Here is a 27,831-nt window from a genome sequence, read left to right as displayed (position 1 = left end):
AATGAAATTCCAGTACCTGTATCTGTTTAGCGCTCTGAATATTCATCCATGTATCTGTATCGGTATTTAAACCCATAGAGCGCATGATCTAAACAGAAAGGGGTTTTTTCCTCTGGAAACCCTAGAAAAACGCTAGAAAAATCCCCCTGAGGTAGAAATGCCAGCAGTATCAGCATGGTCTATGAATTCTTGCTCTGATAATTCTTCAAGATCAGGTTTTTAATCCTGCTTGCACAGTTTTATTTTATTAAATTTTTTTTTGCATGAAACAAACTATTACCCTAATATAAATCACTGCAGCCCTGACCAGAGCGTTACTAAAGATGAATAAATGCACCACACAGCATCTCGCATTTGTGTTAATGAATGTGACCTTTCTTTGTCGTTTCTTTGAGTCTAACCAAAATGCTGAATAGTGCATCTTTTAATTTGTATTAGTATCTGTTTTTAGAGCATGTTTCATTTTGAATAACGTATTCGCTATTATGGAGTGATTTCTGCTTCACAGTGGTTGAAAGTAATTTAGTACTTCCTATAGACCACATTATGCTTTCAGGAGCCACTATCCATGATGGTATATATGCTGTTACATTAAGTTAAAGTTATCGGGGGTCGAGGGTTTAAGTAAGATTGCAATATTTCATGCATTAATACAGATGAACTATACGCTTGAAAGTCCTTGAAAACCCGTGTAAGGACTCATGCTGTGATCTTTGTCAAGTTTGATTACAGCATAGAGTTTCAAGTGTAGAATCAAAGCCTTAAGAGGAAAGGAAATATAGCTAATTTTCAGTAATTTAATTCAGATATTTTAGATTCATTACACATAAAGTGCAATATTTCAAGCCTTTTTGTTTTAGTTTTAATCTTGATTATGGCTTACAGCCCCCGCCTTGTGCCCGATGCTCCCTGGGATAGGCTCCAGGTTCCCCGTGACCCTGAAAAGGATAAGCGGTATAGAAGATGTATGGATGGATGGATAGCTTACAGCTCCTGGAAATCAAAAATCCAGTATCTCAAAATATTTGTATAAAGAATTTATAAGACAGAAATGTCGACCTTCTGGAAAGTATGTTAATTTACTTGGTCGGGGCTCCATTTGCATGGATTACTGCATCAATGCGGTTTGGCATGGAGGCAATCAGGATGTGGCACTGCTGAGGTGTTATGGATAGCTGCTTGCAAGCCATGGTTATAGTTAAGCCAAAAGGAGTGAAGCCCTGTTACCCTTGTCAAAAACATTCAGCTGAGTGAGCTTAGAATTGACATGAGCATTGTGCAGATGCTTGCAGTTAGCCCACTGATCCACTGGTTTTAACTTAAAAACATCATGTTTTTTTTTTTTGTTTTTTTTCCCCAATTTCAAAGCTTGGAAGATGTACAACCGCCATTGCTGAGATTCTCTTTGTCAATTTTGCACGTCAGTATATAGTTTTGTTATGCTTCCAAGAAACGTGTTTGCCTGAGATCTTACAGAAAATCCTGCAAGTTTACTTTGTATTCTGATTGTTGCTTTGGCCCATTGTATCAAAGCATTTCCTAGAAATAGCTGGTTAATACTGATCACGCTCTATGCCTCAGTGAATCCAAAGATCCCCCAGTGTTTGAATACCATTTATTTGGCCACACTGGTATTTGATTCATGATGATCTCAAGGAAATGATTCAGCCGAAGTGCAACGCTGAGTGGGAGCAACGTGTAAAAGCTCAGCATGATCATTAAGCTGGTTTTGCTAATGCTCAGATAAGTCATAACATTAACATGGAATGCACGTGTTGCCAAAGACAGCTGATTCATTTCGATTAAGTGCCATAATGACCCAGCTGAATGTCAGCTACTGAGGAATGAGGAGTGATGAGTATGCAATATTCTCATTGCACCAACCTGAAATTCAGTAATATTTAAGGGCAGAAGATTCTGAAAGCGTTTGCTTTGGAAGAGATGATGGAGGGCCCGAGGGGAAGACATGCCTACACAATGGTGGTAATTTCAAGAGGAACCTTCAAGAGGGTTCTTGACTAAGTTGCCAATGAGTGAATTATCAAGAAGTCTGAAATCCTGTAAAAGGTCTCCCTTTGTAGCATACACACAAGAACTAGGAAAGCTTTGCCAGAAAGAGCATCTGGTTGAGACCTGAGTTTTTGCATAGGGACTGAGATCCTGCGGACGCAAATAAATAAATAAACAAACAAATAAATAAATGATATATTGTGGGGAAATATAACCAAATAAATTTGCTAGAACATATCTCAGGCAGGTATAAACTAAAATAATAACTGCACAAGTGGGATTAAAAAAAATCCTGTGTAAATCTCTAGTTAAAACCAATTATGATCTTGACTGATGTAGCTGATATTGATGAAGAATGCTTGCATAGTGACGCTCTTTTTAGTGTTTCGGGGTATAGTGATTCTTTTTATTCATTTTTCATTAAAAAGAAAAAAAATCCCTCTGGTTTAAATCTGAATACAGATACTTCTACAGATACTCTAGCACTTCATGTTTTTCTCAGAAACCCCCCCCCCCACCCCCCCCCCAAAAAAAAAAAAAACAAGGACTTTACACTCTCACTGTGATAATACTCTCACTCCTCCCTGCGTGAAAGTGCTCTGGATGATAGTCGGCCCAAACTAAACCACAGGCCACATTCGCAGGTGTGTTAAGATTTTGGCTAGTGGCCTCATTTTTACACACTCATACTTTCACTGCAGCTTATCAAAATCAGGAGATTTAGTCAAAAGTGTGTATCTCATTTCAGCAGGTACATCCCGCCTAGAGTAATATGACAGTTTTAATTACTATTTGAAAATATTCTGTAATCAAGTGTACTGTAAGTGCATAACGGTTTGTAAAAACCTGCCGTGACGCCATCCACATCACAGGGTCGTGACCCCAATCAATGCAATAAAGTCTTTATTAGAAGTGATTATAAAGTACTGAGTCTTATGTATTGAATATCTTACCCATTGGAATTGTGGCAAAAAAACCCCAAAACACACACAAAAAAAACAAACCCACTTTAGCTTCTGTTTGTGTCTACCAACATCGAGTGTGCTCCACTGGCATACTTTAACTGAATTGTTATCTGTGTTAAAGGGGAAAAAAAGTTTTCTGTTCAACTTCTACCGTGCAATGTTTACTTCCCACTTGTATTCTAACAAACCCCCACCGCCTGCACTATGACTGGCTAGCAGTTCTGACTTGCACTGATGCAATGATTGAATAACATGTTTGCAGAATCCCTGTTGGGAATTGTAGTAACTTTTGTAATAACACGTTTAATGAATGTTAATAGAAAAATAATACAAAAAAAAAATCTTATATTCAACCGAAGTGTAAAGGGGTGAGGAACAATACCCCATGGCTGAATACTATACATGTCAAATTTATTAGTAATGTGCATGTGGCATTATGTGAATTCATATTTTGATTCCTATCAGTTCCGACCTTTGTTTATACATGGTTGTTGGGTATTACTTGAATCCTGGGGTGTTTTTTTTTTTCTTCAGTCAGTGGTCTGAATATGTCATATCTGATTAGACACTGATTTAGCCTGTCTCCCAGCTGTCTGGAAATTGGTTTGTTGTGGTTGTAAAATTTGCTCTTCCTGGTTTGCTCTGCTTTTATCTTGGCAGTATGTTAAAGCCACAGCTTCTGTTTCATGCACAGCAGGTCTTGATTTAATGGTTTGGTCATCCCAAAACCACAACTTTAGTCTACATTAGCATGAATTACATTCTCCCTGGTCCCAGAGAAAAAAAACCCCTCTGCCTGTACTACCTCTCGGCTTAGTGTTCTTGGCCTTTGCACTGGTGTCTGTTAAATTGGTGTGTAGCTTGAGTGTGTTGTCTAGATAGTGTCTGAGAGCCTTCAATTTGTCCTGGGAATGCTGAAAGTAAAGAGAGTTGTTGTCAGCCTTGGTCATTCTCTTGCCCTTACTTCCTTGCCAAGCCATTGTTGTGTAAGATTTAATATGGATGCTGTAAATGGCCTCACTGGTCCCCGATGTCGGAAAGCACCTCTCTGTCGTAGATTATGATGAAAGTTGGGTTTTTTCTTTTCCTTTCCGGACCTGTGTCGAGAGGATGTGGGGAGGCTGGGGATAGTGGACACGGAACCCGCATTCCCATGCGCTGCACGTCCTGCTTCAGCGGCATGACGCCTTAGCCCGATCTCTGTTGCTATGGTAACAGTGTTCGGGTCAGGCTTTGGGCCCTCATTACGAAGTTTGAAGTGTGCTCGCGGCTCCCCAGAGTGACAATGGAACACCTAATAGGGGAGAGCACAGGGGCCCTTGTGGACAAATCTCTCCAACTCCCTTTTCATCGCTTCATCACTAGTTTCTCCACGCTTTTTGACAGACAGCAGTGCTGGGCCAAATCCTGTTCTCAACTTGCCTCAAAATATACGATCACAGGATTTTATCAATGACTCCGTCAACGTGTCCATCCAATGTAGACCTTGCACACATCATTATGGAACAGCTAGTCCAAGTGGAAGCTTTATAACCCTCATCTAGTTTATAAGCCAAACTGCAAAGTTCCTTCACTTGTTAACGTAATTGCTGTACATGAGGATTGTTTTGGAATTGCATTAACCATATTACAATTTTCATAATTTGTTTTATCTGACACTTTTAATTCTGGTGTGTGAGACGAAAGGTGGGTGCACTAGGCACTCACTTATTATGTTTAATAGTGTAGATGAGGCTGTAATATACTCTGAATGGCTCTTGGTGTGTGCAGCAATTTATTCTTGGTGCAAGTCTTGCCTTCTTCAGAGTGGCGGAGCTGTGAGGTGCGCAGGCTGGAAGAGATTAACATTTAATGGGAGTCTCAGGCTCATTTCAAGCTGATATGTCTTGTCTTCCATCCTGCTCGTGAGGGGATTGCATTAATCAGGAGCTATGGCAGAAAAGGTGATGGAAATCTTCAGATTTGGATGCAGAAATGGGAAATGTGCACCCTCGTTCTCGGTTTCAATCTCTCCTTCTTTTCTGCATTTATCAGTGCTTAATTAGTAGTCATGTAATTGCCATTTCCAGAGAGTTTCAGTAGCAGACTTCATGTTTTGCTGAACTACTCTGCTATTCTTTGAGGGTGATGCCCACGTTTATTGAGGAAGAAGGCGACAGATGGTGACAGATTGATCATTTTCCTTTCACTTCTCCCATTTCTGTGTGGATATGGCAGTGTTTAGCAGTTCATTGTTTCAGGAACAAGGCATGTGTCTGGTGCAACAGAAATAAATGGGTATTCTTCTCTTGAGCTTGCAGTTGTAGCCCTTGACTCAGCACTCTGGGCCAGTGGGAGGCAGCTCATAAGAAGCCTGGGGGAATGCAGATAGCGAGCGCGTTTGACATCACCCATCAACTCCGATGGGAGGCTGCATGAATTACGTTGTTTAAGATTTTTAGGCAGTGCAACCCAAGGCGAGGTCATGGAGCAGCAGTGAACTGGGTCTCCAGTGAAACATTTTCTCCAGCCTGACTTGGAATTGGGAATTTCAATGGAAATAAACCTGCTGCCTGAACAGAGTGAGAATCTTTAGCTTTTTGGGGCTATTTTTTTGTTGGTTTTTGAATGCATTCTCGAGGGAATGAAAAAAATGCCTGCTTTTGGCTCCAGAGCATGGGAAGTATATACACAGACTTGCTTATTTATTGCATGTATGTTCCATGTACTTACATTTAATGAGGTAAACCAATCTTAATAATAGATCATTTTGTAGGTTTACAGTGTAGGTTTACTCACAGTAGCCCATCTGTTCTGTTGCACAGTTTGTTGAGCCCATAATGGGAAAGTGATGGTCACTGGACCATTCATAGGAGCACCACTGGAACATATTCAGCAGTGATTCTGACAAGGTAGTGGGAAGGTAGTAGGTGTAACACTTGTATGAGTGTGTTAGGCATAACAGTGTTGCTGGCTCCTGGCTTGAGAATCAGTCGACAACTAAAAATATCCAGCCACTAGCAGTCCTGTGATAAACTGACACTGCTGAATGTGTAGAAGACAAGTAACATGGAAAAAGAAGCGCTGAAGTCTCAAACCATACACTTACAAGATGGAGCAACAAGGTAGGTGTGTCAAAGTGGCCTGTATGAATACATACTAGTGTGTGTATTCCACTACCGATCCACTACCCAAAGTCTACCTGGTCACTGATGGTCCTTTTGTGTTCCCATTCCATGAATATATATATTGCAAACATAAGGACTACAATCAGTAACTGTATACCTACAGACTGCACCTTTCTGATACTTGTACCTGATAAAATGGCCAATGACTGTACATAAGAGGTGGGTGTATGTCATAAACCGGCTGATCATTGTACATTGTATACAGATATGTAGCAGTATACACTGTATGACCAAAAATACTGTATGACCTGGCCATCATACTCATATGTGCTTTTTGAACATCCCATTCCAGATTTCGTCACCCGTATTATAATAACCTCCACTCTTCTGGGAAGGCTTTTCGCTAGATTTGGAAACGTGGCTGAAAGGTATTGCTATTGATATTGGGGTGGTTGATGTGGCACAGGTGGTAGAGCGGGTTGTCCACTAATCGTAGGGTTGGCGGTTCGATTCCCAGCCCACATGACTCCACATGCTGAAGTGTCCTTGGGCAAGACATTGAACCCCAAGTTGCTCCTGATGGCAAGTTAGCGCCTTGTATGGCAGCTCTGCTACCATTGGTGTGTGTGTGTGTGTGTGTGTGTGAATGAGTGAATGCGCTTTGGATAAAAGCGATATATAAGTGCAGACCATTTACCATATTCGGCATTCCAGTTCATCCCATAAGTGTTCAGTGGGGTTGACGTCAGGGCTCTGTGTAGGACACTTGGGTTCTTCTACTACAACCTTGTCTTTGTGGACCTTCATGCAGACATTCTATATAATTGTGTTTGTACAACAGTTTGGCACACATATGGATGTGCTGGTCAGGTGTCCACAAACTTGTATAGTGTATGTGAAGGAGGTCACTGTTCGGGAGTATTGTTGCTCTGAGTCTGTTCAAAGCTTGCTTTTGGTCATGTTGCCCTGCTTGACTGCTTTGTTAGGCCAAGAGGGAACTGTACTTTGGCATGTAGAGAGACACTGACAGCCTCAGGCTTTGCATTCCCACCGCACACCCTTCATCTAACACACACACACACACATACATACACGGACAGTAGTAGGTCTGTGAAATATTAATAAGTCTATGATTATATACTGTTACAGACAGAACAAAAATGAGCTTTTTTTACTGTTTGTTTCACATACAGTAAAGTCAAAGATAATCCCATAGAAGGAATATCGTACTGTAATTTTTCTTACATTTGCACACAGTAGTGTTTTGGTTTTTTTTGTCACCGAGATTCAGCTGTACATATTTTAAGCAATCGGATCTCTGGCTGCTTACTTTTGTATTCTTAAGCAATCGGATCTGGCAGCTTACTTTTGTATTCCTTTACGAATTTGAAGAATTAGCTCCCAGATGGCTTCTTGTTCTCTATATATGCTCATGACATAAAACATGATGGCATTGATGAAACTACATAGTACACCATGTACCAAATGGAGCGCAGTCTGAGATTCTTCCACACTTATTAGAAAGAGTAATCCACAAAAATCTAATATTTTTATATAATAACATAATATTATAATCAATTAGTGAAGTAATTAGAAAATTGACACCTAATTAAAAGCGTGAAAATACGCTTAAACGACGGAAATTGTCGACAATTTGTGTTTTGCAAGATTTGCATCGGGCAGTTGAAAGTGAAACATGGGATCTTGGTGGGCTTTTGCACTTGGTGGTACACTCGCCATCTGAATCTGAGTGAAATTGATACTTTTGACTGGTTTTGCGCTTTGGTTTCACACTGCACACAATTAAGTAAGCCAGAAACTGACTCCAAACTGACTAAACCCCTCGTATATGAAAGCACTATTAAAAATTCACCTGGATTAATCTACAGTATTTGAAATGTTATTCTGATTACCAGTCGTGAGTAAAATCTTAGTGAGGAGATACTTCCTTATCTCTGTTACATTCGCTCTTGCCTTTCTCTCTCTCTCTCGCTCTCAATTTGTCGCTCACTTTTCCTCTCTTTTTTGCGTTGCTTAAATCGGTTTCCACTTTCCGTCTGTTTTGACACAATCAAGTGCATTTGCATAAAGATGCCTTGAGTTTGTCTAACAGTGTTGGATGGTTGCACAGCCTGACTGCATGTTTGTGCTCGTGTGCGCACACACACACACACACACACACACACACACACACACACTTTATCTGCCCTGATTACAGAATAAAAGGCAAAAGAGTTGGAGTGAGTGGGCCGATGCAGTACGCTGCCATGGCAACTCGGCACTCACCTGCTCAAAGGTAATGAGTGTTTAATATCTGTCGAGGATGGAATATGTCTGTCAGCGTGGCAGTGGACACCTCATCTTTTCCGCTGCTTCTTTGTCTTACTTTCCACCCCTGAAACTCTGAACAGGTTGAGATGAGTCAAACTTCATCAAGAGTTGCAAGTGTCCACCAATCATGCAAGCAAAAGCGATGTGAGTCACCAAGGCATATGCTGTGCTTCACATTATTTACTCAGGTTAGCTTGCTAATGCTAACCCACAGGGACATTTATGACTCAACTCTACCAGTGAGTTGTGTGCGCCATAAATAAACGTGTTCTGGCCTTTAAAGTTGATTGACAGTTGGGGGGGTTATCGTTGGCGCTTTGCTCTCTTTTCCCAATTGCTTTTAAATCGCTTATGAATGGCCAAGCACATTTCACTTTTGCTTTCGAATTAACGGCCATTCAGTGGCGGCAATTGCTTGAATGGTGGGTTCATTATTATTCTTAATGAACGTGATAAATGAAATCTGACTCCTGCTGATCAGACGAGTTCGGTTTTAATTGTAGCGTCCGTTCTCTAATTGAACAAAATGATTATTACTATAAAAAAGCAAAATGACAGTGGGGGTGGTGCCACGGTGGGCAAGTGATGTAATCGGTGTGCAGCCTAGTTGGCACAAAGTTGGAAGCACATAATTGTATATGATTTCTTTGTATTCTGGACCGTTAATATTTCCCTTCATTGGAACGAAGGGGCTTAAACCTGTTCCAGCATAACAATGCCCCTGTGCACAAAGCGAGCTCCGTGCCAACATGGTGTGCCAAGTTTGGAGTGACCCACTGAACACATTTGGGATGAACTGGAATACCAGCTGCAGCCCAGGCCTCCTCACCTAATATCATTGCCCAACCTCACTAATGCTCTTGTGTTTGAATGAGCACAAATCCCCACAGCCACATTACAAAAAATAGTGGAAATCCTTCCCAGAAAAGTGGAAGCCAGAAGGGCGACTAAATCTGGAATGAGATGTTCAGCAAGCACAGAGTCCGGTCCTCAGACATGTATTAATGCACTTGCTCGAATACGTCTTTAGTTCTGGTCAGCAATGACATGTGTGTTTGAGGGTATTAGTATTGTGTAAGATAAACATGCTACACAGCCAAAAGTGGAGTAACTCATGTTGCTGTAGTGTAATTTATGACGAGTCCAGAGGGAGACACTTTGGAAATTTCTGGGAGGTTGCAGCTGAACATAAAAGGGATGAGAACCAGGAACTCGACTGGGTAAAAAAAGAGCCTGAAATGCATTTAGAAAAACTCAACAGTGGAGTAATCATCCGATCATACACCATGAAACTGCGAAACCATAACAACCCCATTTCTGACCCTCGCTTACCACCGCTTAGTGCATTAGTGTGCTGTTGAGATTTGTGTCGCGCATTCGGACCACGGTTTTCGATGTTTTGTTGGTCAAGCAGAAAATTTCTTGTAGTGTATTGCCCTGTAGATCATCTCAACACACTGAAAACACTATGAACATTACAGCAGCGTAGTGACAGATACATCAATTCTGTCATGTTTTAAACGTGCACTTATACTGCACTATATTCTGTCATGTGTTAGATATACAAAATATTACACTAGGCTCAGGATGTGGGGGGAATCAGCAATTACTGCTAACTTCAGTGGACTCAGCGTATACATTAAAAAAAAAAAAGTTAAATGAATAAATGTTTAAATAAGTCAGCATTAAGGTTATTTTATTTATAAATTCACTATGCAATATGCATAGCACTGGGGCAGCTTTTCTTTTGAGTGTTTTTTTATTATTTTTTTTCCAAAAATAAAATCTATCAAAGCTAAAAGTATTACTTGTGTGAGCAGGAGTTGAACACCAAGCTTGAACCAAAATCTAGAAGTTGTTTAAGGATACAGCAGTGAGATTTATTAAAGTGTAAGAGTACTCATGAACTATTTATGTCAAGTACACATAATGATCGTATATCATTTTATTATTATTATTTTTTTTTAGATATTCAGATGCACAGTTGAAATGTTCTAGAGTGGTTTGGTTAGAGTAAAATCCTGAAGTCACACTGGCCTTTTACAGAGAAGATTAAATACCCCTGTTCATGTGTAACAGCAGAGTGACTAGATATTTGTTAATGCTAGGTGAACTGTGTAAGAATCCACATATAAATAGTCATGCATTTTAGCCCTCGATCGATCAGTGAAGCAGTGAACAAAATCCTGGACAAAGTGCTATGTTTGGTATTTGGTTGCAAATCATTTGCACCCATAGACTGGGTATCTTCCTTGGTGGTACCCTGCCAGACTAATAATTCAGCTTTGCAGTTCATGCTTATTTCTGGTACTTTTTGGAGTGTTCAATTTCAGTTTCAATTTCCGTTTTATTTGTATAGCACTTTTAACAATAGACATCATCACAAAGCAGCTGTACAGAAATCTCAATGGAGATTTAGATCCCTAATGAAAAAGCTGGTGGTGACAGTGGTGGAAAAAAAAAAAAAAAAAACTCCCTGAGTGAAAGAAAGCTTGAGAGGAATCAGACTTTTCTAAGTGACACCAGATAGTGGGATTATACACTGATCAGCCATAAGATTAAAACCACCTGCCTACTATTGTGTAAGTTCCCCTTGTGCCGCCAAAACAGCTCTGACCCGTCAAGGCACGGAGGCCACAAGACCTCTGAAGGTGTGCTGTAGTATCTGGCTCCAAGACGTTAGCAGGAGATCCTTTAAATCCTGTAAGTTGCACGGTGGGACTTCCATAGACAGACATGTTTGTCCAGCACATCCCATAGATGCTCGATCGGATTGAGATCTGGGGAATTTGGAGGCCGAGTCAACACCTTGAACTCTTTATGTTCCTCAGACCATTCCTGAACAATTTTTTGCAGTGTGTCAGGGTGCATTATCCTGCTGAAAGAGACCACTGCCATGAAGGGGTGTACTTGGTCTTCACCAATGTTTGGGTAGGTGATACGTGTCAAAGTAACATCCATATGAATGCCAGGACCCAAGGTTTCCCAGCAGAACATTGCCCAGAGCATCACGCTGCCTCTTCCGGCTTGCCTTCTTCCCATAATGAATCCTGGTGCCACCTCTTCCCCAGGTGAGACGCACATACTCCCAGCCAGCCATATGGTGTAAGATAAAATGTGATTCATCAGACCAGGCCACCTTCTTCCACTACTTTATGGTTCGGTTCAGCTCACCTGTCCATTGTAGGCACTTTCGGCGGTGGACAGTGTTCAGCATGGGCACTCTGACCGGTCTGCGGTTATGTAGCCCCATATTTAGCAAGCAGCTATGCACTGTGTGTTCTGACACCTGTCTATCATAGCCTGCATTAACTTTTTCAGCAATTTTTGCTACAGTAGCTCTTCTATGGGATCGGACCAGACAGGTTCGCTGATTCACCAGATGTCCTTCTTTGGACCAGTTTTAGTAGGTACTAACCACTTCATACCAGGAACCTCCCACAAGACCTGCGTTTTTGGAGATCCTCTGACCCAGTCATCTAGACATCAGAATTGGCCCTTGTCAAATTTGTTCCGAGGTAAAGCTGTAACACATGAAGGGCTTCTATGTTTGCTTAAACAGATTAGAGAGAGTCAACAGCACAAAAGATCCAGCGACACAAATTCACCACATGAAACATATCCATGGATTTGATCAGAAAATATGTCAAATCTTACCTGATACAGAAACAGCATTTCAAGGAAGAACCCCCACACCTGCATACCACAATATCACATGAGGTCATTACTCCCTTACTTGTTTTTGATGACTTAAACACACAGCTGACTTAAACGCAAAATATACAACTGCATCTCTAACTAAATTATTATAAATGCTGCATCTATAATATATATCTTTTTTATTAGCTCTCTTGTGCATGGTGTGATGATGCAACAGCTCAGCTGGCCAAGAAACAGCGTGTATATGCCATCTTTTATGTGCTTCTAGTAGTTTTGCTGAAAAATCCCTAGTATCAAACTTCACAGTCATGAAAAGTTGGCAAAAATCGAAAATGTCACTGACTGAATATTGATGCTCTAGACAGTGTGGTTGCTTGGTATAGAGCTCTGCAGTGTTTGTTAGGTGAATGAGTTAAGGAAAGTAATCTGTAATGCGTGATTCACACTGGGTCATTTTGAATAGTACTTTTATAGCCTCGGGGTGTTCTGTTGCAGTTGGAGAAGCAGAGCAGCAGCCGCAAATGCAGCAAGAAGTGATGATCAATTGGTTGACGGCCTCCACAAAATCTATAAGTGACCATATGCTCAACGATTTCTTGCCAGCTTTTTAATGTATCTATAGGACAGGTCGATTCCTTTGTGGGAAGAATTCTATATTTTTGCGTGATGAACTACTTAATCATCCTCGTCGGCCACTTGTGCGAGAAAATCTATATCCATTTTCCTTTTGTCTTTTATTGGTCTGCACTTTTCAAGTCATCAGAAAGAAATGGGGGAGCTGAACAGATAAATGCGTAGACGTTGTTTTAGCATACTTTGATACAAATTAAAGCTTTCTGAGACTAATTTACTCCTTCAATACTCATCCCTTGGTTAGCAATACATGGAGGTTTATCCGAGCCAAAATAGACCACAGTGCCTCCAAATGGATAGTTATTGCAGGCTTCTATTTTCATTGGTATGCTCTGTATTTTTACATTCTTTTTTCATATTCGTTTTTTTCTTTTGAGAGTTACTACTTTCTCTCCGTACCATGTTCTTTTACTATCTATATTTTATTCATTTATTCATGTAGAAATTTGGTTCCGGTTACATCATCTTTTTTTCTTTTTTTTTCTTTCTTAGTACGAGTAACTTACTCCAACTTAAGGTGTCTCTCCAGTATCCATCAATATCTCTCTTTTTTTTTGTCCTCCTCTCTGTCTGGCTCTGTGTGTATCTTTATTCCTGGCACACAGTAATCTTTGTCACTGTAGGCACTGCCCTGGTGTGTTTTTATACTGTTTGACGCAAACACCAAATAACTTCAAAATGAATTTGGACCTGGTGGCCAGCGTCAAAGCCATTTTGATAGCAGTGCCATTTCCGCCTGAGTGTGTGATGAGCACAGTATCTGATAAGACTGAAGCACTGGGTCCACAATAGAGGAGTGATTTAGTTATGTAGCATGTCTATGCACATACAAGTCCATATGAACTTGCACTCCTCTGGACATTATAAACAGGCAGGGTGGAGTGGCCAGAATTTTCAATGCCTATACAGATCCAGATATAGAAAGATTAAAAACATGTTTCCAGGCTTGTTTGGAAACTTCTGTATGTGTGCAAAGAAAACATTCCCTAAACCATTACACCATCAGCCTGAGCCGTTGACACAAGGCAGGTTGAGTCCACGGATTCATGCTTTTGAAACCAAACCCTTACCCTACTGAATCTGCCATTCATTCTTCACCCAGATAAAATATTATAATACTAAGGCTACAGTATGGTTTGGTCACCATCTATGTGACTGAACCAGCCATATTTGGTCTGGAATGATGGGTGATTTTTTTTTTAATTTTTTTTTTTTTTATGTTAACTGTTGCAATCTCTAACAGTTGACTTGATTTCATTGAATCCAATCTGCTTAATAATAGCTGCCATTTTGGATATTATAGTAACCCACCCCCATACTCAGCACGCATACTGTTAACCATTATTGAAAGTGGTTCATGGTTCACTTCGTGTACACAGCTGGACAGTGTTGTTTCATTTATCGATTGTCCATCAGATATCTTGAAGCTGGTTTTGGCAGGATCCAGCTTGCTTGTAATTTCTCTGTCACTTTGCATGTTAACAGAGTCAGCAAATGAACAACGATGTCCGGTGTGTGCAGCGTACAGAGTTTCTCATTAACACAGCAGGAGGAGAGATCAATTAGCAAGGCTTGGGTGCTGATTTAATTGAATGATAATTGAGGATGTGCTCATTGATATCTTTTTTTTTTCTTTTTTTTTTTCTTTCCTGCCAGGCCTTAGTCAGTTTGTTTTTGCTGAACCATGTAAAGTCTATAATCGATGAAATGTGTGGTGTTCATGTTTTCTGTTCCTAATGCAAAATAGCTATGTGAGCTGATCTGCTGTTAGGCTTCTTTTAATGATGAGTGGATGGAGTAGCATTCAGGAAAAGTGATATATAGAAGCATGGGTAGATGCAAAAGCAGGCTATAGGCAGATTGATGTAATTAAAAACGAAGCATTTGGCATTTAGTCAAACATAGAACTGTTTTCAGTGTGTTAGCCATTTTAGCTGTATTTAATCATTAGCTCTTCATGGCTTAGTTCTTTGAGACAACACATCAAAAAGGCCAGTGGGTGATGGAGTGAGAGCAATATTAAATAGAAACCAAAATAAACAATTACGAAAGCTCAGAACTGCATGTTGTAAAAAAAGAAATGAAGTGGTATGCTATTATTTCAGTGCTATTATATCTAGCTATCATGACAGTATTTTGACTTCTATAACTCATTATTTTAGCATCTCATCAAGTTAACTCATCAAGTTAGTATGTCAGTATTTGACATATTGTCTCATTATTGTTGACTTGATATTTAACTCTGCAAAATCTCAATGTCTCAAAAGACAAATGTATTGAATATAAGCTTATAGTAGTTCTTCCTCTATATGCAGTTTCCCAGGCATTGCTTTAGTGGATTTCAGCTGAAACGTATACAGTCAGGTGCATAAGTATCTGGACAGTAATTTTGCCTCTGTACACCACCGCAGTGGATTTGAAATGAAGCTATTAAGATGTGATTGAAATGTAGACTTTCAGCTTTAATTCAGGGGGTTTAACAAAAACATTGCATTATCTGTTTAGGAATTACAGCCATTTTTTTTTTTTTTGCATAGTTCCTCCATTTTCACAGGCTCAAAAGTAATTAGACAATTGAATAATCAGCAGTTTCGGGCCAAATTTTGAACTGGTTCCTAGTTTTTTTTTAATGACAAATTAAGGAGATAAAACGTCTGGTGTTAAATTTGCATTCAGTAGCTTTTCATGGGAACTCTCAATATGCAGTCCAAAGAGGTGTCGACGCAAGTGAAGGAGGCTATCATTAGAAGAAACAAAACAGACCTATCAGGGAGATCGCAGAAACTTTACAAGCAGCCAAACCAACAATTTGGTACGTTCTTTAAAAGAAAGAATGCACCGGCAAGCTCTGGAACTCCAAAAGGCCCGGAAGATCACGGAACACAATTAAAGTGGATGAATGTAGAATCCTTTCTTGTTGAAGAAAAAAACCCCATCGCAACATATAGTCGAAAACACTCTGGAGGAAGTGTACAATCAAGAGACACCTTCATTTATGTAAATACAGACGGTTTACCTCAAGATGTAAACCACTAGTAACATTCAAGAACAGAAAGGTTAGATTAGACAAAAAAAACAAAACAACCCCTGACCAGTTCTGATGCAAGATTAACTAGTACCAGAATGATGGGAAGAGAAGAATATGGAGAAGGAAAGGAAGGGCTCATGTTCCAATGCATACCACATCATCTGTCAAACATGGTGGAGGAAGTGTTATGACATGGGCATGTATGGCTGCTAATGGAACTGGGCCACTGGTGTTTACTGATGATGTGACTGCTGATGGAAATCGCAGGATGAATGCTGAAGTGAATAGAGCTATACATCAATTTAAGTAGTCAAAATAATATACCAAGATAACAAGAAATAATAAGTTCTTAAGTTGAAATCACATAATATTTTGAAATAAAGAGTTATTACATTGGGCACGGTGACTTAGTGGTTAGCACGTTTGTCTCGCATATCCGTGGTTGGGGGTTCGAATCCTGCCTCTGTCCTGTGTGCGTGGAGTTTGTGTGTTCTCCCCATGCTTTGGGGGTTTCCTCGGGGTACTTCCTCAAGTTTCTTCCCCCAGTCCAAAGACATGCATTGTAGGCTGATTGGCATTTATGAATTATCCGTAGTGTGTGAATGTGTGTTCGATTGTTCCCTGCGATGGGCTGGCACCACATCCATCACCTTGTGCCCCAAGTCCCCTGGGATAGGTTCCAGGGTCTCCACGCTCCTGTGTAGGATACGCAGCATTAAAAATGAATGGATGCATGGAGTTATTGAATCAAGACATCACATCAAAATAATGATATTAGCACGTAAACAAAAAAAATCAACAATTTGCAATTCAGGGCTTCTTTAAACAACAAATAGAGAACTTTTTTATTGTGAAAGAAATATCTTCAGCTTTTTTCTGGAGACATCCATGATTTTTTTTTTTTTTTTTTTGCTTTAATTTATTTTCTCGCCTTCCACCAGTAGACATTTAAATAAAACACACCATAGATGTTTTTGCATTGGTATGCTAATGCATTTGCTTCTTTTGCATGAAGAAAAACTCACTTTTAACCTTTACTTGCTCCTTATTTATCCTGGCTGTCTGGAAATGTGGCGCTCTTTAAAGCATATAATGGGATGATAAATTTTTCTGTTTTTTTGGAAAAGGAAGCCTGAACTGGGATAAACCTCAAATCATTTACATATCCAATTCTCTTCCTGTGAGGTTGTATTGTAAATAATTGAGGGCTACTGATTCACTGGATCTAACTAGTATAGCCTTTGTGTGTAAGAGTGTAAACATTCTTGGTGGTGTTAGTACTGTAAATAAAGAGGAGGTGGGTTTACTGACAAGATCAAAATAGAGACAAAAAACCAAAACCATGGAGTGTTTTCCAAGTGAACATAACAAGTGGCTGGAGTGTTCCTTGTGCTTTGAAAACAGCTGCAAAGCATGAAAATCAGAAGGAATATTTAGGCATGAAATATTGATTAAAAACAAAATTTTGTAGTTTGTTGCCCCATATCAAAGGCATCCCAGGGTGTACACATGAGGGGAAATCAGGCAGTGTTTGAGATTGTTTTATGGTAAGAGACCCTGGATAATTCTGCCTACAAGTGGCCCGAGCTCGAAGGATGTTGATTACGGGACTCGGCACTGGGAATGAACTTCAGCGCCCCCTCCTTTCTGTTTTTTCCACCCCTTTCATCCCTGCCGCTTGGTAATGCAGATCGCTTTGAAATTGAAATGATGAGGAAATATAATATGGTGGCATATTAGGCTGTTTGCTGTCCTGCTGATGCTAGAGTCATTTTCAACGCTTCTCTCTTCCTCCCCCAGCCAGGCAGCCATGTTAGAAACTCAGCACCAACTGGATCTAAGCATCTTCATAAATTGAGGATGGTTTTAATCAGTAGAGCCTGGCTTTTACCTTTGAGAAGCATAGAGGTCTTACGTTTGTGTCAGCGACATGTCTAGACCAATTTTGAACGCGGGGCTCAAGTGTGGTGTTTATTTAGGCAATGGATACTAAAATTTTACTTTCACATTGCCTAGGACACACAACATTGCTAACGTCCTACTTCTAACTGTCTCTCTCAAATCACACGGTATACAGATTCCATTCTGTCTGGAAACAGGAAGTTAATTGATGACAGGGTGGTGTGATACAGTCAGCTGCAGAGTTATTGGCACCCTTGCTGGAGATGGGTGAAAAAAAAGGGTATGAAAACGGACTTGGCTTAGCCTCACACTGAAAATATGAGAGAAATCTGACTTTTAATTGACAAAATAAAATAACCTTTATATATATATATATATATATATATATATATATATATATATATATATGTGTGTGTGTGTGTGTGTGTATGTATGTATGTATGTGTGTGTCTGTATGATCTCTTTTTTAAAATGTTTGACCCCACTAGAAATATATATTTTTTTAAATTTAACTGAAGCAAAACGAAATTAATTCATGTTTATGAAACTCCGAAGCGGTAATTCATGACTTCCTGTTTCGCTGAGGTGTAAATATGAGGTGACACAGAAGTCAGATTCTCTTAGTCATTCATCAGCATTGAGAAGATTAAAGAATACGCAAATGAAATGAGACAGAGTGAGTTGAGATTTATAAACCAGGCAATGGCTGTAAAAAATAAAAAAATAAATAAAATAAAGCTCCATGTTAGGGCATTAATTAAGTTTAAAACAAGTAGAGCTGTAATGAAGAGGAAAAAAAGCATTTTGCTTGAAAAAAGATCTCGGCGGTTGTTAAGGCAAAGTCAAATGTGGACCAAAGCTGGTTTGAAAATAACGTTGATATAACGGATTTAGAATGTCACATCCCCTGCTACGCAGCATCAAAGATGCGTTCGTTTCTGACCACAAATTTTGGTGAAAACTGGTAAAAAGTGAATACAGCCAACCGGCATCACATTAATGTTATATCACTAAGTTAGGCTTCCAGTGGCACAAAAATAGACCCTTCTTTCTCCCTGTACTCCATATATTACCCATTCTATCCCATTCTTTCTTGATCTGTATCATGCTATTTCTCCATCACCTGCATGCTCCTTGCTTTGAGGCCAGTATCAGCACCCGCAGAGCTGGGCTGGAGACAGTCACTGTGAAGATATTCTCTCAAGAAGAGAAGAGTGGGCGTGACAATCCAGGAGAAAACGAAATCACTAGATGACCATCTCTGATATTGCTGTCACATACTAATATTAGCTTACTTCGTTGGGTTAAAAAACCTACCTTGTTTAATCTGTACAGCTATCACATGCCAGAAAAGAAGTTCTGCAGTGTCGACACTTGAAGGCAATCTTTTTGATGAGATTACTATGCATGCTATGGTTACTGACTGTAAGATTATTAAGTCTTATTTGCCTGCCATGTTTTTGTCACTGTTGATGTCAGAGTAGCCACAAAAGCCATCCGTTATGGATCATGCTGATAGCTAACAGTGGGACAATGTGGCCTTTTACAATGACGTTTCACATAACAACCCATAATTTATCTACAAAGACTAAGATAATCAGCGGAATGTCAAAGCTGTTTCTGAGAACAAAACTTTGAGACAGGGCTTTAAAAAAAAAAGGCGGGGGGGGGGCATGTGAAAATGTGTCCCCTCTGCATAATAGTGCTCACAAAATGAAGATTAAGTTCAGGTTCGAGCCTTTCAGCACAGCATAAGGGAGTAGCCTTCACACTGTAGGCATTGGTCTTTTTTTATTATTTTTATTTTGGAGTTAGTCACGAGAGCCCAGTTGGAATGCTAGTAACCTGACTATGTCTGATTCATTTTATCAGTCTTTATAGGTCACTTAATTTGACTTAATGGCAACGGCATAATTTAACGGCTGCATAACAGCATGCAACCAAAAGGACATCAGTTCCACTTAGGTACGGATGATAGTCTGCTTTGTAACTCTGTCTCGTCCACACGCATCATAATATTATTTCCGAATAATTTTCTGAAAAATATCTGCTCCCACGTGGAAACACAATTAGAAAAAACGCCCGCATGTTCACGCCCGTCCTGTGATAGTATGTCGTAAACTGTTATGTCAAGAGCACTCACAGGAGCAATGGATTCAGGAGCACTACAATGTGCGTTATATTCTGGCGCCTCCACATCTCTTTTGTTCCTTTCTCCTGTCTTTTTCTTCCAGAAAGCATGCTCATTATGAGCTTTGTAATCTCTACATGTTGGTGGTTATGTGGTTATGGCTGACAGCTCTTAATGAAATCCATCCCCCCCCACACCCACTACCTCCCCCCTCACAAATCTGAGCTGACTTTTAAGCCCTGTCACACTCTCCCTCTAATGAGCAGTGCACAATCTGAAGCTGCCGTGACATTTTGGTCACTACGTTTTTCCATTCCCTTCTCCACAGGGGCTCTCCAGGAAAATAACCTGATGCTGGTGGCTCCAGCTATTGATATTTCAAACAGCGGTTTTAGATCTTACTTTTCCGGGTCCGGCTACCCTTTTCTCCCGTCGCAACTGAATGTCAGCCATTTGGGGCAGGATCAAATATGTATGAGGGGTTGATCCACAAGCCGCACTTTCCTTCTACGTCTCTAGAGCGTGATGCTTTCTCGGATCGTTAGCAGACGAGAACTGGGGCTCAGTGAATCCTTCGTGCTGGTGAGGTGTGGAATTATTGGCAGAGAAGGAGCAATCTTTTGATGGCAGGTTTTTATCAGATAGAGAAGTAGGGGAGGTGAAAAGATTGTCAACATGATTCTGTCGTGTAAAACAGTCGTGTATGGAGAACACAGTTGATGCTTGCTTGACACGGCTGCCTCAAAGCTGAGGGTTTTTTTTTTTTCTTCTTCTTCGTTTTTTGACAATGCCTGCAGGAAATAACATTTAATTCCTCAAGGAGGATCTATTTTCTTTGTAAACGACTGATGCAATAGAGGCTGTCAAAATGAATGGTAGAAAGAGTGAAAAGGGAGAAAGACTGCATAGTAAATGCTGCAATTGTATTAGAAATGTTCTCGCTCGCCCTGATACCATGCGTTCTTTCTCTCTCTTTTTCTTTCTGTCTGTGCTCTCTCATATCTCCCTCATGGCATCATATACACAGCATCACAGCTCCACCCTACAGTACTTGTGTGCTTGCCTAGGGCTCATTTTTGCATTGCGTGTGAGAATATGTGCGAAGACTCAGCCCAAGCAGAACTCGGAGAACATGCCATCCATATGTTCGTGCACTCATTTAGATGTGTGGCTCGAGGGAGGCTCTGTCCTCTTTCTGCTCCTTTTCTGTGATTTTGGAAGAGAGCGGATGGCTATTAATGTAACTTCACGGCTGTCCTTGTGCATGGACGATTATTTAGGATGCATCTGAGCGAGGTGGTCTCTGTCTGAGCTCGAAATCGACTCTATCAACCAAACTGCAGGAAGTGAACCAACACCCCAAGTATTTTGGGTTGTGCATGACATTTTTGTTTTTAGACTGCTGCTAATCTGACCTGCAAGGCTCGAACTGAGCCGAAGCTGTAGCAACGCCGAAGTGTGATGCGTTCGTTATATTTGGACCAATGAGTAATTAGTCATAGTAAATATGACTAAATATGACACAGCAATCATAGTAAAAAGCTCCAGCTCTGTGTTCTCCATGCTTCATGACTGTATTCTTACCAAGAAAGTATGATTTTAGCCCTACATGCCCGTCAACCAGGTATTTGTTTATTAGGTATTTATTTGGTTTGTATAATGATGTGCTGTGTGAAACCCAACCAACCCAAACAGCAAACAAGCCAAATGTACCAATTTTGCTCTGATAGGGTCTATACGAACAGGCTAATAGGTGAGAAAGAGTTCTTAAATTTGCAACAGGGAAGAAGGATCCGCTTTCCTAATGCCGTACGTGAGCTTATGTTTACACAGCTCATTAACGAGCTACAGCGTTTTCATGGGCAACTCTTCATTGGGTGGCACTGATGAGTCAGCCTTCTCCAGAAAGCTTCCTCTTGCTCTGTGCACTCATTAGACTCCATCAAGCTGCAGCAGGAGCATAATGGCATCGCCTGTGTGCAATGTTGTGCGCTTGAAGAAATATTGACTCTCGTCCAGGTGTTACCTGCTGTTTAGAAGATGGACTGCTCTTTTGTGGAATAGATTAGCTCATGGATTTTAACGTGTTGTGAGGGAAACACATATATTGTGCCGGAGCTTAGGCCGAGTACCTGATTGGTGTTTGTTGAACTCTGTGTTTAGACTGATTAAGCCCACAAAAAGCCCATGAAAAACTACCTTCTCATCCTTAGTTTATTGTAGTCCAAACCTTATTCATCATATATTTATTTTCAGTATCTTCATCATCATGGTCATTGGGGTTACGGTGGATGTTGAGCTTTCCCTGGATAGCGGGTGTACCTAAGTGCAATTTAGCATAGCCAATCCAACTACCATGGTTTTTGGGAGGTAGGAGGAAACCGGAGAACCCTGAGAACCTGAGACCGTTACCTGAGCGCAGCATCAATCTGCAAACTATGGAGTTGTTAGGAGGAACCACTACCCACTCTCCTAAACATCACTGATTACAAAATGTTTCACTGAAATACTAATTTGCATTAAATTCCATCCCTCCGTTATGGTCTGAAGATGCTAGTCATTACCTTAAATTTGTGGCTACCCCTGCTCAGCATTTCAATTTGCGATTTGCTCTGCTGATGTTCAGCGTGCTGGAATGTGAGCTCTCTGATGAATAGCCAGGGATGTCAATAGGCTGTATCTGAAATCGATTTGCCTCGAAACTTTAATTGCCCCATCTGGCTCCGGCCGCAGGTTTCGCGTGAGTGCAGCGCAGTGGACTTCACCTGCATGCTGCATTAGAGATGCGTCAGGCATGAAGTAGCCATTTATCAGCCAGAGGTGAATTCCGATCAATGGCGGCACAAGGAGGAATATTCCAGTGCCACTGAAGAGCACAAATGATAAATCAATCTGCCACTCTGTGACATGACAAAGAGATGGGGTGTCTAGTTATGTCTTTCTATGGCTTTAAAATAAAGTGTGTGGTTCTTCTGAGGAAAGCGAGAGTTGGTGAACCCAGTCTCTGAGGTCAGGGGAGAACTGAGCCTAGGGGGGTTAATGATGTGGTGAACAGGGAAAGTGGACAGGTGGCTAGGTAGTGTCCCTCTCCTCTGGGATTAATGCCCTTCACTTTCCTCAACCCCTAGGCCACTTGGACAGGGTGATGGAGGGCTTTTCTCTGGTGACCGACGCCTAGACTCATCCATCTGATCTATTTGAAATGAGGCACTTGTCTCTGACTCTTTAATACACTGAGCATGATGCAGTCACCTGCTTATACTGATGAACAGCAGAACAGTGTGAGTAGTAACTGTAGCCAAGGATTAATCCACAGATAAACACTGGGCTTCATATCATTGCCGGTAATACACTACATCAATTGGATAGAGATTAACATATTTTTTATAATACACCCGTATAGAGTTGAATGCAAATGATTGCATACCCTTAACAATCATAAATTCATCTGCAGGCAAGTAAACACTTCAGTGTAAACATCAATCATCAATGTTGTGTTCTGCCCTTGCATTGCTTGTAAAAGACATTATTCGAGTCTGGCTAGCATCTTTATTTACTCTCTAAATATTTTGCCCCATGTATTCGACTGGTGTCCTGTTCACCAGAGTGAATTCTGCCACCTTGTATCCAGTATTATTGGGATTGTTTCTGGATCTACAATGACTCTGACCAGGATAAAAAGCAGTTAGTGAAGATGAATGAATGAATGATCTGATCCACAAAAATCCCAGTAGGTACCTTGAAATGGACTAGCATCCCCTGCCAGGTGTATTCCAGTCCTGTTATCCCAGGACTGGCTCTGATCCACCTTGACCCTGAGCATGATAATCTGGTTACTGAATGAATGTATGAAGATATTTTCTCATATTGAATACATCCAGTTTATACGTTATTGATCTACTTTTTTTTATTATTATTTTTGTCCTGCAGAAACTTGCGCTTAACTGTGTATTCAGCCAGACAGCATATTATGTACACATGCTCATTACCTTCAGACAGTGGGATTTTCACACAATGCAGTCTGAAGAATTTTCACACACTACTGTGAGTTGCAGTTGGTAAAAGCACCACACAATGAGAGGTCAGAAGAGAGTATATTTTGACACAGAGGCTTCAACTAACCATCAGCTCTTTATTAAAGTGCAGCGCAGAAGTGTACTGGTATGTCTGAACTCACGAAGTGTTGAAACTTGAGGTTTCCAGACTACAAGCAATAGAAGACTAGACTGAGTTTTACTCCTCTCACCTAAGAACAAGGACTACAATGTGTATATGCATCAGAAGCAGGCGACTATGATTGCAAAACATTGCCTCGTTTGATGAAGCCCAACAGTAGCCAGCAATTCCAATGCTGCTGGCTGGCTGGTGGTGGTGTAACGGTGTGGGGCACATCGGCAACCTTGATTCCAATCTGTCATATTAGCATGCCTACCCAAGTCATACCTATGAGTTGTTGCTGCCTTTCTTAATGGCCAGAATGAAACTTTGGGCTGAATATTTTAGAGATATTTGTTTGTGATGACTTTGAGGACTTCAGATACTCGCTGATGATTTCTCTCATTCCGTGTTATGGTCTTCACAAACATGTTTGATGACGAAGACAACTAAACGATAAGCTAGCCATAGCTGGTTTCTGCCCTCCGCCTATTTTGTCTTATCCTCCCCTTCAAATCAACTGGCATGGATACGGCTTTGGCATGATTTCTGAACCCAAGATAATGAAGCCAGCTCTCAAACCAATTAGGCACAGATAAAAATCCCCTTTTGTTATATGCTACAGAAGCACAGAGGTTAGCAAGCAGGAATATTGAGGTCATTTTCATTACAATTGATGGTATTGTCTAGGCTTTCTTATTCTACTGCTACCTGTTTATCAGAGTGATCTTGGAAAGAATTAGGTGTTTATTTAAATTGGCCACGTTCCGGCTGTTATTCTGTGCTATGTTAGGGGGAAATTCTGTCTTAATGGATTATGGCTGACAGAGATAAATGATGAAAATGCCCTGTTCTGTTTAATTCCATTGCAATGAGCCCAGCAAATATAGCCACCACTGTGAAGGACCTGAAGACTGGTAATATTGGGAACTTAGATGTAGATTGCAATGTATTTACATGTTGTCTTTAGGAACGTGAGTTATACAATGGGTAGAGGGTATCTCACACCTCCAGGGTCCCAGTTGGATCCTGAACTCAGGTTATTGTCACTTTGCTTTCCTCCTACTCCCAAAACCATGCCAGTAGGTGAAGTGGATACTCCTAAATTACCCCTAGATGTGAATGTTTGGCATCATATCCGTCTCGCAGCCAGTGTTCCCGGGATAGATTGGGATTCACCCTGAACCTGCCCAGGATAATGTGGTTAATGAAGATGAATAAATTAATGAATGTTTAGGAAAGGGTTCCAAGTAGAATCTCATTAAAAATTTAGAACAGTTTAATATCCAAAGAGACCTTGGGAAACCCTTGGAATATGTGTGTGTACAGTCGTACAGTGCCCTCTGAAACTCTGAAACTGGAACATCAAGGCCAATGTATTTGTTGGTGCTATCCACCAAAGACATTTGGGTTTGAGATTGTAAGATGGATATGGGACATATAACCTTTTGTATCAGACCACCCTATTTTTAGGCGAGCAAATAGTCTTGAAGTAAATGAAAGTAAATAACACTTAATATTTGGTTACATATCCCTTGCTTGCAATAACTACATAAATCCTGTGACTTGGTGGCATTACCAAATTGTTGGTTTCTTCTTTTATGATGTTTTTCTAGGCTTTTTGCACAGCCTCTTTCAGTTGTTGTTTGTTTCAGGGGGTTTCTCCCTTCAGTCTCCTCTTCAGGAGGCGAAATGCTGCTCAATTGGGTTAAGGTCTGGTGATTGACTTGGAAAGTCTAAAACCTTCCACTTTTTTTCATTTCTGTCCTTTATTGAGATGGCAGTGTGTTTTGGATCATGATAAAGTTCCTCCTGATTAATTTGGATACATTTCTCTGCAAATTGGCAGACAATTTTTTCCTGGAAACTTCTGGATTCATTCTGCTGCTACCAACATGAGTTACATCATCAGTAAAGATTAGTGAGCCTGTTCCAGAAGCGTCCATGCAAACCCAAGTCATGACACTACCTCCACCATGTTTCTCAGATTATTTCTTTGCGAATTCCAATTGGGCTTTCCGATTCTTACTGCTGATGAGTGTTTTGCATCTTGTGGTATGGCCTCTATATTTCTGTTCTCAAAGTCTTCTTTGAATGGTGGGTTGTAATACCTTCACCCCTACCATGTGGAGGTTGTTGGTGATGTCACTAACTGTTGTTTTTGGGTTTTCTTCATAGCTTTCACAAAGTTTCTCTCATCATAGCTGACCCTTTCGGTGTCTTGCTCAGTACAACAGTGCTTTCTTTCTTTTTCAGGACATTCCAAATTGTTGTATTGGCAAATTGGGTGGTCTGACACAGAATAAATTACACACGTAACAAATCTACATATAAATACCAAGAAACAAAAGCTAAAATTTTATACACTCTTCTCACATTCATCTTTTGCTCTCAAACCGAAATATCTTCAAACTATAGCAAAAATGGTCAAACTACAGTGGTCAGTCACAATAACATCCAAGAAAATAAAAATAAAATCTACATTACAGAAACAGTAGTTCAGGGACTACATCACAACATAATAGCATATTAAGATGATTATGAGACAACTGTATAATATTTATACCAACCTAATCTGCACACAATGGTGCAAAATTGATCGCGAAAAGCGAGAAAGAATGAAGAGTGAAATTAGATGAATGAGATGATTATTAAGTGTTACGCTATTCTACAATTATGACATTTTATAAGACTGAGATGATTACCATTACCTGACCATTTTGCTGTCAAAATAGTTAATGTAGCTTATTGCACAGCCTTTATGTTTACATTTATTCATTTAGCAGAGGCTTTTATCCAAAGCAACGTACAAATGAGGAAAAGCCGGCGTTAGTAGTTAGCTAGCTTCAACAGCCTTAAATAAATTCATCGATTTCATAATCTTACACAGCAGATTTAGTAACTTATAACAGTATGAAGCCATCAGGTTGTAAATATCTCAAATGATTTGCCTTACCATGAAGGAGGTCCTGCTGTAAACAAGCAACTCATCACTCAACACTACGTGCCCTCTAGGTCAACCCTTAATGGTACAAAGTATAACCCTACAACCAAGTGTTTCGATACTAGAAAGGGTTTCAAAAAAGTATTTAAATTACTAATAAGCTTTTTGTGTGTAATATTGATGTATAATCCATTACAGTCATTTATGTTCAGCATTAGATTGTCGATTGACGCAATGTTATTTGGTCGCAGTATGTCATCTAAAACAACCTAAACTCACACGTTTATGTTCATACAGTACGGTTATGTTTCAGGGCGATGTGTTTACCGGGTTCTGGGAGACCAAACTTATGTCATTAACATTGATTTTCTCCTTCTTCATAACACCTGCTGTTTCTCCACAGTCTGAAAGATTTACAGAGGCTTCGTCTGCTGAAAAAAAAAACCAAACCAAAAAAAAACGGAATCAGAAAGACTAAGCTTCATCGTAAGAAATGGACGTAGACAGTGCATGGCCATGGCACTGCTCTCTCCTTCTCGTCCTCCTGTCTATAAGAGCGTATGGATCCACAGCGCTGCCTCTGTGTGATGAAATGAACACATGATCATTTCCTTGAGCTTCGTTCTTTATCATGTCACATGACCAATTGCTTGCATGTGCTCAGCCCTTGCATGTTCTTTTTTTTTTTTTTTTAAATAATAACTTGCTTTATGATCTACATGTGCCTGAGTGTGTTCTTGTGTGTGTGTGTGTGTGTGTGTGTGTGTGTGTGTGTGTGTGTGTGTACTTCAGCATGTCCATGTACGAGTAGGTGCTGTCATGATGTCTGTGATGTAAATCATGAAACGGATGCCTGGGTGATGAATGTTAGTGTGCAGAGCCTCCGACAGCCCATCTGTGTGACTGTGTAGCAGAAACGTGAACGCTGAGTCCATTCTCAGATATGGCCCTCTCCATATGTTTGG

At 40.4% G+C, this 27,831-nt stretch overlaps 1 protein-coding gene across 3 annotated transcripts in view; it reads left to right on the top strand.

Annotated features, from left to right (window-relative positions):
* Window positions 1-27,831, top strand: part of nlgn1 (neuroligin 1) — a 272,406-nt gene that overhangs the window by 109,013 nt on the left and 135,562 nt on the right. The window lies entirely within an intron of this gene.

The sequence above is a fragment of the Ictalurus punctatus genome, chromosome 10, assembly GCF_001660625.3.
Source record: "Ictalurus punctatus breed USDA103 chromosome 10, Coco_2.0, whole genome shotgun sequence".
Classification (NCBI taxonomy): domain Eukaryota; kingdom Metazoa; phylum Chordata; class Actinopteri; order Siluriformes; family Ictaluridae; genus Ictalurus; species Ictalurus punctatus.
This window is presented reverse-complemented; position numbering and strand designations above follow the sequence as displayed.